This window comes from Lissotriton helveticus, chromosome 6 (genome assembly GCF_964261635.1).
Source record: "Lissotriton helveticus chromosome 6, aLisHel1.1, whole genome shotgun sequence".
Taxonomy (NCBI): Eukaryota; Metazoa; Chordata; class Amphibia; order Caudata; family Salamandridae; genus Lissotriton; species Lissotriton helveticus.
The window spans coordinates 1,838,096,332-1,838,109,191 of NC_136067.1; the positions used below are offsets into that span (position 1 = coordinate 1,838,096,332).

The 12,860-nt window shown below is 45.5% G+C and overlaps 1 protein-coding gene across 1 annotated transcript in view; it reads left to right on the plus strand.

Moving 5' to 3' along the window:
- Positions 1-12,860, plus strand: part of NENF (neudesin neurotrophic factor) — a 64,610-nt gene that overhangs the window by 20,337 nt on the left and 31,413 nt on the right. The window lies entirely within an intron of this gene.

Here is a 12,860-nt window from a genome sequence, read left to right on the forward strand (position 1 = left end):
GAGCCAGCTGCCCCTTCCACCATTGCCCCTCCAACTCCATGGCATGGGAGAGGCGCAGCTCCGGGACACCCATGCACCGCTCCGACCTGTGGTTTCAAGAAAGACAACGGAGAGTGAAAGGGGAGGGGGGGCGGGAACGGGCACACGGGGAGGGGGGCGGATCGGACACACGGACGGGGGGGGGGCGAACGGCGGACTAAATACGTAAACTTACCTGATTGCCTCGTGGGAGCCAGCTGCCCCTTCCACCATTGCCCCTCCAACTCCATGGCATGGGAGAGGCGCAGCTCCGGGACACCCGTGCACCGCTCTGACCTGTGGTTTCAAGAAAGACAACGGAGAGTGAAACGGGAGGGGGGGCGGGAACGGGCACACGGGGAGGGGGGGCGGGAACGGCGGACAAAATACGTAAACTTACAAAGTGAAAACACATTTATAAACAAAATGCTCCTTACCTGATTGCCTCGTGGAAACTCGAATCTTGCAGCCAACTCCAACAACAAACACTTTTAAAATGAAGAAAACAGGCCGACTAAAAAAAAAAAAAATAACACCCACCCACCGCCGCAATGACGATCCGAAGTGGGTGGAGAGGGAAAAAATCGCGGGAACGCCCCCGAATCTGGTCCGGCCTTGACGGACAGATCCGGCTCCCAATGGCTAGCCTCCATTTATGGAGCTAGCCAATGGGAGCCGGGGGACGTTCCCGAAGTCCTTATTGTAAGCAAAGGATTTCGCCTGCGCCGAAAAGCTGCGCAGAGCGCAGCCTTCGGCAGGCGAAACCCAAAAATCAGTTTAACAAAATACCTGTCTTCTTGGTTTATCGCAGTGTAATAATGGTCTACCTTCAAGGCCTATTGACTTCTAACACACAATTTGCACAATAAATAAGTCCTGACTACTGCTTTTGTGTATCAGATGTATGGCATTGGGCATATTTTTTTCAAAAGAGCCAATAAGGTCTCTGGCCTTTACCATTGACTTATCACCCTAATCAACTCACGCAAACTGTAATTCTTTGTAAACTTTCCCACAAGGCAACCCTCGGGCAATAGTCAGTATATATACACACACAATTGCAGGTGGCAGACCAATATCCAATCCTTCCTAAGAGGATAAGCAAGGATAATTGAAGTGCAAATATTCTTCACACAGGGTTTGACTAAAAATCAAGGTAGCAATGTTGCGCACGTTATTTCATGAGGGTCGTAATAATGACCAAAAAATCAGTGTAGCACTCTTGGGAAGCTGCTACCTTGTTTTTTGATCCTGGTGATGACCCTTATAAAATATTCTTTATAGGGTCGAAATTTTGACAAATGTACTAGAGGACTGATTCTCAGGACTCAGAGTGCCCCTAGTTTTTGTGCATATGCTTTGTATATAGTCCTTGCGCACTTTAGTTCACTCATTCACTTTCACTCAACTGTCGTTGTTTGGAGTACCTATAGTGTAATCCAAAGTATTCTTTCATATTTATTCTTTATATGTTTCTGTAGCAAATACATGTGATTCTACTTCATGTAAAACCAATCTATTGATGGTTCTGTAAATTCGTCAAGGAAGTTGAGGCTTATAATTCCCCCAAGGGGACCATTGTTTTCTTTATTACTGATGAATCCAGGCCTCTAGAGGTGCCCTTTCTATCAAGCAGTAATAAGCAGTCTAGCTGTGTTTTTCTTTGTGGTGGCGGTAGATCTCCAATAGGTAGTATCTGCATACCCTTGCCAGCCATACTGTCTCCCAGCTCAGGACTCCAGGTAAATGTCAACATTAGTGCCTGGTGAAAAGGAGGAGGATACTGGCGCTGAGAGACCTTACTGGGAAATGATTCTGAAGTAAGGAATGGGGATGGTCATGTTTGTGCTTGGACTTCACAATACATTAAGATCTACAGCACCTCTCGTCACAGACTGACGTGAAGCTCCCTAAGGCTAGGTGGTGGTGGTGCTGGTGCTGATGGGAGGAAGAGCTTCCACGGGAGAGGTGGGCATCAGGATATAGAAATGCCAGAGGTAAAAACGAGAAGAGTGCAGTGGGGGTGTCACTAATTTCTGGGCTCCCTATTTATATTACGACCATTGGTCATTAGCCATCCAAATGCGTATTTCTCCAAGTCAACCATCTCTGCATAGAGTTGCTTCCCTCAAAGGGGGGCTTGAGGGGGAGGGGGAGAATCCACCAAACTGCTCCAAACACTCTCAATACCTCCAGCATTCCTGTTACCTCCATTGCCCTCAAGATGAGAGGACAATTAAAGATCAGTCAGAACTATTTTCCCAACTGGTCCCCAATAGCAAATAGCATTGGATAGCCAGTACAGACACAATTAACTTCTCTGATGTTTATCTCCCCAAGTAAAAGCTTGCGATCTCTGCCACTGGATACACCATCTTGGAGGAGGAGAAGAAGACATACAAAAAGACTGAAGCCAATGCCAGATAAGAAAGTGATGACATTGGTTGAAATGGAAGGGGTAGAAGATGGGAATTGAGATTAAAGTCAAAAAGCTGAAAGACAACCAAGATCCTGGCAAAGCACTGTCAATGAGACCCGCGATATGGGATCCCTGACTGCATAACTGAAATGTTTAAGAACAATGAAAGACTTATTTAACTGATAAAATAGAAAGGGAAACGGAAGGGCCTCATGAGAGATGGTCAGTGATTTTTCTGTCTTCAGACAGTGGAAGGAGCAGACTGCAGAAGTGGCTTGTTTTGTAGAAGCAAACTCTGCAGCTTACAGGAGAGATCGGGCAAAAAGCTTGATGAAACTTGATGAGGAAGGTGATCAAATAGGAGATGTGGAAGGGCTGTTGACATCTTCTTTGACTCCATAGCTTGTGAGAAATAGTATCCTTCATAGACACAAAGGAGAAATGTGAAAGCACCCATGATGATGTAGCTAGAAAATCCAGGCAAGTCTAAGAATAAGTTAACCCCTACGCTGCGGCGGCAATTCCGCCGCAGCGCTAGGGGGGTAGGGGGGCCGCGCGGCGCTCCCATGCTCGTGATGGAACCGCTCCGTCACGAGCCTCGGGCGCGCTGTGCTTGTGACGGAGCCGTTCCGTCACGGCCCCGTCCGGTCAATGGAACGTCCAGCGCAGGCTCAAAATCAGGGCCGCGCAGGCGCGCCGAGCGGGCCGTGACGGAACGGCTCCGTCACCAGCACAGCGCGACCGAGGCTGGTGACGGAGCGGTTCCGTCACCAGCATGGGAGGGGTTAAAGAAAAACCAACATTAAGTATATGTTTCAAAGGTGACCAGACCTAGTTCCTTTTTGTCTAACATCACCCACAATAACTGCTCCCAGCTTGGCCTAAAAGCCCCCTATAAATAACACACCATCTGCTTGGCTAGGGTTGGCCACTGACTAAAACCTGAACTCTGGTCAATCTAAGAGCAACCTTCTAAAATGCTGTCTGAGCCTGAAGGCTAGTTGTTTGTCAGAGTCCTGCTTAAGGCTGGATCAATAGATTTTGTAAGAATGGAAACGTAGATGCCTTTGGGAAATGAAGAAAAATGTCAAGATTTGATCTGTAGGAAGTAGAACTCAATTTTACCAAATGTCCACTGAATCCCGGGGGGAATCTGTAGAATAAGATACTTGCATGACAGTGGGAAAGGTTAAGAGTGTAATATTCTGGTCTCTGGGACTGATAATCCTATGAATATGTTGCATCTGTAAACTGGAGCTTGACAACAAATGCATCACTGTTGGTTAAAGAAAGAGCAGTCCCTTTAAAATCTAGCAGTCCTTAAAATGAGAAGAAAGAAAAAAGAAAAACCAAAGGTGGTGATGGACGGAGCGTTGACAATACAAACACTCACCCCCAGTCAACTGATCTGGGTTTAATCCATCACCGTTCTTTAGCTCACTCCGCCACCCCAGTTCAGACATGGCCATATGCAAATTAGTCTGACCCTATGCCTCATGGGAACAGTCCAGCCCGAACTGCCAAGCCATGTCTTCCCTGGACCGGAATCAAGCTTCCCAGGACCGGTTTCTGGCATTACAGCCGTCTTCAGCCGGGCTTGCTTGACTCCAGTGGCAAAGTGAGCAAGGGACTCACGTCTGAGCATACCCTGCCAACTTAGGGCGAACAAAGAAAAACCAAAGGTGGTGATGGACGGAGCGTTGACAATACAAACACTCACCCCCAGTCAACTGATCTGGGTTTAATCCATCACTGTTCTTTAGCTCACTCCGCCACCCCAGTTCAGACATGGCCATATGCAAATCAGTCTGACCCTATGCCTCATGGGAACAGTCTAGCCCGAACTGCCAAGCCATGTCTTCCCTGGACCGGAATCAAGCTTCCCAGGACCGGTTTCTGGCATTACAGCCGTCTTCAGCCGGGCTTGCTTGACTCCAGTGGCAAAGTGAGCAAGGGACTCACGTCTGAGCATACCCTGCCAACTTAGGGCCCAACCTCCTTTTTGCCCCACTGTTAAAATCCTGCCACCTATAGTCAAATACTTCACCCGATGGCAAATACCAGGAAGGGTGGGCTCGATTCTGAGCAATAAGGGCTTTTGACCACTGCCTGTGGTGGATTAGGTGTTATGGTAGAATTGAACAACAAAGAGAACCGAGCAAGTGGAATAAGAATGCAGTGTAATGTCCTGCTACAGGAAGCCACCCAATGCTACACACCATCTTATCCAACTCCCAGTTCTTTCTTCTATTTATTACTCACCATAACTGCGCACTTTCTTTCTTACTTAGACTTTGATTCCCCTTCCAAAGCCATACCACATGACCTTTTCTATACACATAATGTATTGTATGTACATTGTTTCGTCAACTTATGCTTTGCACAAAGTCCTATAGATGCTGTGTGCTAAATGGATTTGGCTTAACTGCTGACTGCTCCCGTAATCTAATTTGAATTGATCCTGGCAGTAACTTTGACTAGAGTTTGTCAAGGAAAACAGGGCCACATTCGCCTTTATCGTTGGCTGGAAAATCTTTTTTCCTTTTGTTTGATGCTATGGACAGAAGTGTGCAGGATTTCTTCAAGCCTCCTGGGTGTCAGCCAAACGAGCACTTGTGTTGCCATTATGTACTGGACTTAAATCTTCTATGGTAACTGGGTAGGGCCATTGTGAGAACCAACAACAAACCACAGTGATTGGGGAGAAGATGGGAAATTGTCCTGGGTGAGCTTGGATTGATCCAGGATTAATGGTCTTAGCACCTGTGGTGCTGAGGGACGTGTATGTCCCTAAGACCTCTTAGAACGTTGTTGTGTGGGCATGGGAGGTGAATTAATGATCAGTGTTATGTTCTGAGCAGTATGTTTTACAGCTGTGTTTTGGCAAGCTGACTGGCACTGTGGGATCACGCTTTAATTGTGATGGAATGATGAATTGTCCCTTCATCGCGGAGTAGCTTATTTCATCAAAACAGAGCTGTCGCAGGAAGGCATGCAAGAATGATGGCAGCTGAGATGGTGCTTCACAGATATGACTTTACTGAGCCCTAGTGGCTCAGGTAGGCCCTAGACTCTGACGGTCAGTGGTTGGGCCCAGTAGTAAAAAGGTTTGGTAAAGAGGATTTCTTGAAATCCTTTGTTACTCTGTCAATTCCATTTTAACCCTTACTGTGGTAGACATCTTGAAGTGAACAAATGTGCCTGTAGAACAAGATTGTTGAGGTGCTTCATAACAAGACTGAATTGCAAAAGGTGTTGCAATAGGTTGTATGTTGAGGCAAAGGTCAAAATGCCATTGTGGAGTTCCTATTCAAATTGATGGTCAAGTTCATTTCAGTCCTTTTGGGAGTGTTGAAGGTGGTAGATACGACCCTTATGGATTACTCACTGGAAAAATGGAAGAAGCTAAATGCCAACCCAAGTGAGCAAAGCAAGGATTAAGAAAACATGAAATAAGGAGTTCATGACCTCCTGACTATGAAACAGGACACTGGGAACACTGGTGATTGTTCTTCAGAATGTTGAGTTTGGTAGTTGATAGGTTAAGGGGAGGTTGGGGTACTCTCTGGACTATCGGTGCAAGGTGTCCTGAAACAAGGTGATACCTAAAGATAACTGGGAGCAGATCATTTAATGATGGCAGAAGTAAGGTTGGAGTGATGGCACACATTGATGGCACACTGGAAGGAGATCCTCTTATTTGAGAAGGGGGGGTGGGGGCACATCAAGACCTCACACAAAAAGTCTTGCTCAAACAGACTGCTTATTTGAAATGAGCCTGCCAGGTAAGTTCATTGGGAAGCTTTGGTATTAAGGTTGATATGTATCTACCGGCATGCTTTCTTTCTGTCTGTGCTCCCCTTGAAGTCTGAACTGTCATGAAATATGAGAAAGATGGTATTCTAATAAAATGTCCAGAAAGTAAGCCTAACTGAAGGGCTATGTTTTCACAGTTATTCCTCAAAATCATTCGTAGTGAATGGGAGACGAATTTTCAAACAACTGAGAAAAAAAATATTCAATTGCCGGGTGCAATAGAATTTAATTTGAGCGAATACTCCTTTTGTCATCCCATGCTCTGTCATTGTTTGTGAAGTTGTTGGGCCTTTATTCCATATCAGACCAAAAGTAGGAATCTTCAGAATTTGATTTTTGAGTGACTAAAAGCATGTGATTTTGTATCTGAAATTGAGTTTGAAGTTCAGCCTGGCAGATGAGAAGCAGGGCCAGCTTCCAGTTCTTTTAGCTACTGATAGTAAAAGCAAAGCAATATGGCAGCATGTTTAAATAAAAAAACAAGCATCTGCAATGCAATAGGTCGCGCATTTTCACAAGTTTGAGCTATTGGCATTGTTAATGGCAATGCCTTTTATTTATATATTGTTTTTTAAAACATAAATAAAAGGCAGTCATTTACAATGCCAATAGCTTAAACTCTTGCAAATGCGAGAACTATTGCATTCCAAATGCTTGAAGGAATCGCTGAATTGCCCCCCTTCTGTCTCCCATGGCCCCTGAAGAGCTCCCTGTTTGCTACGAGTTAAATAAACAAGCCGGTGGTCACAACAACGCAAGAGAGACCCTCCTGCCACATGCAATAAGAGAAACTCCTCAAACAAAATAGTGCTTAAAGACTAAAGGAGTAGTACTGTGTAACAACTGAAGTAAAAGGGCCAGTCCTCATGTGAGGTTAAAAATTAAGACAACGCGGTACTAAGGCGGGACTAACAAGCCTAATAACAAATCAGATGCCAGCAAAGTTGTATTCCTGTGGTACTATGAACTACTTACAAACTCTAGCAGTATATACATATGTGTGCATCTACAGTGCTAACTCTACATCTGAGCATCAAGCTCATGAGTGTCAAATTAAATATTTCTAAATATCTAGTGGTGAGCAGTGAAATAAAAACAATTAGGGCTGAATAGTTTACATCTTATTAGCCCTCTGAGCATCAAAACGTGTGACAAGAGTGCAACTAGCCAATTTCCACAATACTGTGCACTTTGACCTTATGTCTACATGGACTTTTTTATTCTCTTGTACAGAGATAGTGCACTATGTTAAGCTCTAATATTCATAATTCGTGTCCAAATGATCATTATTGTTCATTTGAGATCCCTTTGAGCATTATTCTTTTTGATCACGTTTTTCAAATGTGCACTCTTGCAGGTCGGCACAAATGATACTATTTGATCCTATGACAAATGCTTCTACCAAAATCTTCCTGCTTTATGTATTATTCTCTCAAAGGTGTAAAGGTTCATTTACAGAGAGCAAAACAGTTATCATTGGATGTTTCTCGTAATATTATTAATGTCTTCATGAACCTTTCTACCATACAAGTTGTAAACTGTACTCAGATTAACAAAAAAATCCTTAGATCCAAATTTTGTGGCTATTTACTATTCCAATTGTCAGCCAACACGTGTTTCACCCTATATGATAGTGTGAAGGTCAACAGCTTTTTCAAGGCTAAGATAATATTCAGGCTCCATTAGGAATTTTGAGTAATTTGACTAATCTAGTAGTAGCAGAGTCCAATATCATAGTAAATGTAATTTATAGATATAAAAAGGAAATTCCGAGGTCCCATGTACTATGTACTGGAGAATACTTTAAGACACACTAGGTGTTAGATAGATCTCCTTTGTTATCCTTCCAGTACTGGTAGTTTCACAAAGTAAGGCTGCGAGCTTATAGAGCTAGTGTAAGAACTGGTCAAATGGCCTCACTTGGACAAGTAGGTCAGTGTGGGACAAGCGCATCTCAAGCATAGTCACAAGAGCCTTTCATGTAACCACACTTACATACAAAGAATGAGACCTGTATCTTTAAACATACTAGGCAAACAAACATATTTACTGCCCCAGTAAGTAGGCTAGGTGTTATTAACACACCTTTGAAAGGATATTCTTAACGGTCCACATTGTATTAAGAAAAATCTGGTCACAGGCAGCAGTTTAGATAATGGTCTCTGGCTCAGGCCAAAAGCATCAAAGGTTGCTTGTGTTCTGGTTAAAATGGGTTATCAGTTCGGTATGGACTGACAACAAAGAGGCCAGGGGATGTTTGTTCACAAAAAAATGTGCATGTGGTTGGTTTTTGTCTGGATTAGTACAAACGAGCTAAAGAAATATGGAAAGTAGAGCACACATAGTAATTACCAGTGGTTCAGTTTAATTCAAGCATTTTCATCCATCACTTTGGTGTTCTCAAGCTCATGTCATTGCTGTTGGAGGGCAGCAGTTAGATAGATGCTAATTTCCTCTCCTACTTATGGTATACCTACTGAAAGATTAGTGATACTGTTCGTGAAAATAGCTCTGAGGCGCATCAAGGTCACCAGACTAATAATTACACATCAGTTGCTTCTACTCAAGGAATTCTCAGCATTAAAGCCTGCTGTACAGAGCTTTAAATCTTAGTTATCAGCCCACTAATATGGGATAAATGTGAGGAATCAAAATGAGAATAGGGCAAATATCAGCTGTTTGTGCCCAGCAGCATATGGCTAATAGGGCTATTAATACTTCAATACCATGCCACCCAACACAGGCAATTAAACATGACCACTACCGCTGTCTGCTTTATCTCACAGCCACTGAACCTAGAAAGTAAATGACAGTATTCAGATACAGAAATATTAGCACTTAGATTGGATGAGTCAATATCAGCATTGCAACAAAAAGGAAGCGAACATACCGTTACTTAAAGGTGTGAATGTGGGGTATTCAACATTAATATGACAATCCATCCTTTGCAATAATTTACAACAAACTTACTATTGTAATTATATAGTTTGGAACTGTAAAATATGTATACGAATCGCCTTAATATCCTCGACCAACCACCATCACTGAAGCGTTCTCTTGTTTATCCCCCAGACTGACAGATTTACGTACGTACATAGATCTCGTTCAACGAACGACAGATGTTATTCTGCCATATAAAAATGTATACTGAATCCATGCAAGGTGGAAAAGGTGACATCACTTGTGTTAAGGCGAAGCCCGCTTCCCTCCAAGCGTGAATAATGGTGTACACGAAACACATATCTTAAGTACAATCACGATAGTCTTTCCCTCCCTGGTAAACCCCAATTACAACATTTAGAAGAAAATGTGCATTAGCAGGATTCTTATGAATATGCTAGTCGACTCTTGGAAACAAAAACTATAAACGATTAGGCAACAATAAAAAAAATGTGCATCCATTGAGGACAAGATGGGGTGCCAGGGGTTTCCTCCAACGTGCACAGCAGTCAGTTTGTAGACGGCAGCACATCTGCTCCGATCATTCAAGTCACAACAGGTGATGAGCGGTTAAAAACTGCAAACCTGTTCACACTCCTATCCACAATGAAAGCGAAGACAGGTTCGTTTTATTAGCTGTCTCGGAGCTTCTGACCACAATGCTGCTGTTATTTAGCGAGTATATAGCGCACAAACAAAATGAAACTGTTCAGCATCAAAGCACTTTCGATAGTCTGTGCACTAGGGACTGAATATTGATAATCCTCACTAGCAATAGTTCCAGGGTTTCTAAGGACAGGGTCAATGTTTTTAGCATCTATATAGCAAACAGCCTGCCAGCCTGCCATTAGTACAGCATGGCAGCGCTTTCGTTGGTCCAGGTGCCGCAGAAGGGGCATCAAGCTGAATGAGGCATGGAGACTGTCACGCCCGCCTTCTCTTCCCCACCCCGCCATGAATGATCCATTTTATGGAGTATTCGATATCTAGCGCTTGCTCGCTCTTGGGAGTAAATAATCTGCGTCTTCGGGCAGTGCTGCTAATTTAGGGTTTCACGTCAGAACCGATCTCTAAAAACAACAGCGGGGCATCCCGTTTTTAGGAATGTAATCCTGGCTGAGAAAACGTAACCCCTCCTCAGATGATCTGTAGGGCCCTAGAGGTCAACAGCTCTGTCAAAGAATGAATGCACTCCCATAAAGATTCCTGTGCAATCCGTGCCTCAAAACAACTGCACTACCGTCTGCGGAGCTACCTGTCTGCATCAGTGACTGCAACCCTGCCACAGTGAGTCCTATCCTACCCAAGTGAGTGCAATGTGGTTTGAGGCACCGAGTCTGGCTGAGTGACTACAGCCCTGTACGAGAGGCTGCAATCCTCCCCCGGTTACTGTAATAATAACGCCCCGGTGTTCATGGTTCAAACAAGGAGCAGCTAGAGATGCTCCCGAGTAACAGGAGAAAGGATCCCTCAAGCTGACCAGAGAAAAGAAGCATATACATGCACTCTATGGTAAACAAAATATATAGATAGAACAAGCCAGGCAGCAAGCACGCTCAAAAACTTCGAACAAATGCAACAGTAGGATAGCGATTTGGAGACTTTCAGGAAGATATGGTTCTGACTGCGGCCCTGCCTGGGTGAGGATAGTCCTGTCGGAGTGACTTGGATCAGCCTCACTGATGGCAATCCTACTCCACAATCATCGACCCTACTTGTTCGCCTGCAATACTACCAGAGTGGTAGCAATTTTGTGAGAGTAGCAGTACTTCTACTGCCAAGAGTGACCACAATCTTGTTAGTGAGTGTGATCCTGATTCAGGGGACGCAGTTCTGCCAGAGTGACCGTAATCGTGTATTAATCCTGAGTTAATAAGTGAAATCCAGAGAAACTGCAGTCAGTCTTGTTAAAGTGAAAACATACCTGCTTTAGTGCCCGACGTTCTAGTTTAACTTTAGTACAGAAAACAAAGCGAATGCACTTTTTTGTCAGTGACAGCAAACCTCCCTTAGTTACTATAATTCTGCTAGAATGCAATCGTGTCCATGTCAGCGAACCTGCCTTAGTGTGTACAATCCTTCTTTGGTGACTGCAACCACGTCCTAATTAGTGGATTCCTGTGTTAGGAACCGCTATCTTTCCCCAGTGACAACAAACCTGCATTAAACACATTAGTGACAGCACCCGTGCCTGTCTGAGTATAATGGTTAAAGCGCTACTTATGGTCCAATGGAACCCACCTCTCAAGCCAAAGCGTGTACACACATATATTCCCAGACTGCTCGTGAATGCTTCCCTATGCCCAGTCTGGACACTCACCTGCAGGAAACAGTCAGCTCTACTTTGGTGGCCGGAATGCTAGCGCTGAAGGGGCTAAAGTCTCCGCTGGGCGCCGGAACCCTGAATCCATAGTCCATCATGTTCAGGACGGGCTTGTCCGATCCGTACATGGGGGCGGCCGGGGAAGCCGAGCAGCGGCTGGGGCTGAGGGAGCCTGTGCAGAGCGAGGCGCAGCGCGTGCAGCTGCTGCTGGCAGCCGGGGGCGGGGCGGCGCGTGCTCCTTCCTCTCGCGGAGCTGCCTCCGCCGCTCGGGGCAGGGCGAGCCCGAAGACTGGAACTCAAACAGCTGCTGCGCCACCGCACTTCGCAACACCAACAGTTGCTGTACTTCACTTCATAACGTTAACTGCTGCCTCGTGACGACACAACTGCCGCGAGACGTCATTCCAGAGAGGCAGTCGCGTGGAGTCACTTCATAAGTCTTAAACTGCCACCTGACGCACGATTATGCTACGTGAAGCAAACCAAGAAACTCCTTCTGGAGCGCTCAGCAGTCCGCGGGGCGGGGTCTAATTACAACACCGCTGGCCAACTGCTGAGAGCAGCACTCGGGGAGAACCGACCCCCACTGCTGGAAATGCCAGGACAGCCCTCGATCCGCTCACAGGCTGCAGGACGAGGTTTCATCACTCACCTACCAAACCGCAAGCAGCCCGGGCTGAGCGTGAGAGGGCGGAGTGTGGCATCTGAAGTCCCGGGTCCCAGGAGGGGGCCCGGGTGAAGACCAGCGCTGGCCTGCAGAGGGAGATCGAGGATCGAGAATGCACTAAAAGAGCCCGGTGAGTTGGGGGGAGGGGGATGTGTGTGCGTGCGTCTGTCTGTGTGTGTGTGTGTGTTGTGTGTGCCTGCGTGTGTGCCTGCCTGTGCCTGCGTGTGTGCCTGCCTGTGTGTGTGTGTCCCTGCCTGTGCCTGCGTGTGCATGTGTGCATGTGTTGTGAACAGCCGGCCGGGATCGGAGCGCGTGACCTGATCCGATCCCGGCCGGCTGCGTGCTCGTGACAGTCTGTTGTCTCTGCCTAGTCCTTGAACGGGAAAATGGCTGAAATGATTGCAATAGATCGCTTTGCGACAGCAGGGGCTTTCGCCCCTGCAATCGCAGGCGCGACCTAAAAAGGAAGCCACCTTGGATCCTGATTTTCTGTGGAATTGTCAACCAAATGCCAAACTATTTAGTAAGGGTATACGCTATACTTGCATTCGTTGAGGATTAGTTTCCAAATTCAACCAATTAACTCCTTTGCCCTCTGATGTAATAAACATTTATTTCTAACTTAATCACAGGCAGTAGAGAGGGAGAGGAAGGTAAAGAGAAAAGAAAAACTGCAA